Source organism: Leuciscus leuciscus (assembly GCF_965113295.1).
Source record: "Leuciscus leuciscus genome assembly, chromosome: 5".
In the NCBI taxonomy this organism is placed as follows: domain Eukaryota; kingdom Metazoa; phylum Chordata; class Actinopteri; order Cypriniformes; family Leuciscidae; genus Leuciscus; species Leuciscus leuciscus.
Genome location: NC_138729.1, coordinates 52,463,399 through 52,465,833, shown reverse-complemented (window position 1 = coordinate 52,465,833; position 2,435 = coordinate 52,463,399). Strand labels below are relative to the sequence as shown.

The window sequence follows — 2,435 nt, the reverse complement described above, 5'->3', positions numbered from 1 at the left end:
GGTGATGTGTGTTCTTGATGTGTGTGTATTCTCGAGGTGATGTGTGTTCTCGATGTGTGTGTGTTCTCAAGGTGATGTGTGTTCTTGATGTGTGTGTATTCTCGAGGTGATGTGTGTTCTCGATGTGTGTGTGTTCTCGATGTGTGTGTGTTCTCGATGTGTGTGTGTTCTCGATGTGTGTGTGTTCTCGATGTGTGTGTGTTCTCGATGTGTGTGTGTTCTCGAGGTGATGTGTGTTCTTGATGTGTGTGTGTTCTCGATGTGTGTGTGTTCTCAATGTGTGTGTTCTCAAGGTGATGTGTGTTCTCGAGCGATGTGTGTTCTCAAGGTGATGTGTATTCTCGATGTGTGTGTGTTCTCGAGGTGATGTGTGTTCTCAATGTGTGTGTGTTCTCGAGGTGTGTGTGTGTTCTCGAGGCGATGTGTGTTCTCAATGTGTGTGTGTTCTCGATGTGTGTGTGTGTTCTCGAGGTGATGTGTGTTCTCGAGGTGATGTGTGTTCTCAATGTGTGTGTGTTCCCAATGTGTGTGTGTTCTTGATGTGTGTATTCTCAATGTGTGTGTGTTCTCAATGTGTGTGTGTGTTCTGGAGGTGATGTGTGTTCTGGAGGTGATGTGTGTTCTCTATGTGTGTGTTTTCTCAATGTGTGTGTGTTCTCAATGTGTGTGTGTTCTCGAGGTGATGTATGTTCTCGAGGTGATGTGTGTTCTCGATGTGTGCGTGTTCTCAATGTGTGTGTGTTCTTGATGTGTGTATTCTCAATGTGTGTGTGTTCTCAATGTGTGTGTTTTCTCGATGTGTGTGTGTTCTCGAGGTGATGTGTGTTCTCGAGGTGATGTGTGTTCTCTATGTGTGTGTTCTCTATGTGTGTGTGTGTGTTCTCAATGTGTGTGTGTTCTCGAGGTGATGCGTGTTCTCGAGGTGATGTGTGTTCCCGTATGCATGTGTGTTCTCAATGTGTGTGTGTTCTCGAGGTGATGTGTGTTCTCTATGTGTGTGTGTTCTCAATGTGTGTGTGTTCTCGATGTGTGTGTGTTCTCGAGGTGATGTATGTTCCCGTACGCATGCGTGTTCTCAATGTGTGTGTGTTCCCGAGGTGTGTGTGTTCCCGTATGCATGTGGTTGTGTATAAAGGGGCCGGTGTGTGTAATTGGAGGAGCGGATGAGACGCCTGTGGTGTAATTGAGTTCAGGACCGACTGAAAGAGCCAGCGTCTATTACCAGCAGCGGGGGATCCGGGTTCTGTCTCCTCGTTCACAACACACACACACACACACACACACACACACACAGGGAAATGGAAAGGGATCAGAAAGCCTTAGTTTGCACCTTAAGAGGAAGGAGTGCGAGAGTATTTGTTGACGGAGAGTAAATGGCTTTGCCGAGGACAGAAACATGGTTTTAGAGCAAGCATGTCACATCATGACGGTTATTTGTTCTGTCTCTCCGCAGGGTGTGTGTGTGTGTGTGTGTGTGTGTGTGTGTGTGTGGAGCTTTAAAAGCAACGAGAAACTGATGGACGTCTGAAGTACTTTAATATCTGCATATACAGCTCATTCAATCAGAGTTAAAAATTACAGTAACGGCATCCCAGCAAACAGAAATACGCTCTGAGAATGTTTTGCTAACGTTCCCATTAATTGGTGAAAATGTTCTGTTTTAATGTTCTCTGAATGTCCTGTTTTTTTTTTTTTTTTTACATGAGAACTGTTAAAAATGTGAACGGAACATTCCATTCTATCACTCTTCACACATTATGGGAATGGAATGTTCTCTGAACATTCCGAAACAAGTTGTAACATAAAAAAAAAAACAGAATTCCGAAAAAACGTTACATGAACATTAACATTATTAAAGACCAGACACTGGCACATCACATTCTGTTTTTCAGAGGCGCTGGTTCTGGAAGTATGTTTTCCATTCATTTTTCCCATTCATTTTTCCCATAGGGATTTAAAAGTGTTATAAGCCTCGAAACAAGACAACCAGGTGTGATTCGAGGTGAAGCACAACACTACAACGTTTGATTTGAAGCAAAAAAAATTGGTAACACTTTATTTGACAGTGTCCTTGTTACATATGTTACATGTACTTACCATAGTAATAACAGTAAATTATGCATAATTACATGAAACTAACCCTCAACCAAACCCTAATCCTTCCCTAACCCTATAGTAAGTACATGTAATTGCTTAATATTACTCAGTACTTAAATATATAATTACACTGTAACAATGACACCTTAAAATAAAGTGTAACCAAAATGTATTGTTTTAAATCGGATTGTGACGTTAACGGCTTTAGTGAGGAAAGAACTACAATCCCATGATGCATTGCAAACAGCATAATCAAATTACTTTTGTACTTTTACAGCACTTCAGTTGTTGTTAAATTGTGCTTTATAAATAAACATCGTATTGTATTCTATTAAACA

General features: G+C 41.4%; 1 protein-coding gene across 4 annotated transcripts in view; it reads right to left on the bottom strand.

The window, feature by feature from the left end:
- Window positions 1-1,519: 1,519 nt before the first annotated feature.
- Window positions 1,520-2,435, bottom strand: part of ass1 (argininosuccinate synthase 1) — a 57,658-nt gene continuing 56,742 nt past the window's right edge. For all 4 annotated transcript variants that reach the window (XM_082171275.1, XM_082171276.1, XM_082171277.1 and 1 more), the window contains one exon: window positions 1,520-2,435. This exon is cut by the window's right edge and continues 619 nt beyond it. The gene's annotated coding sequence lies outside the window, so the exon portion shown is untranslated.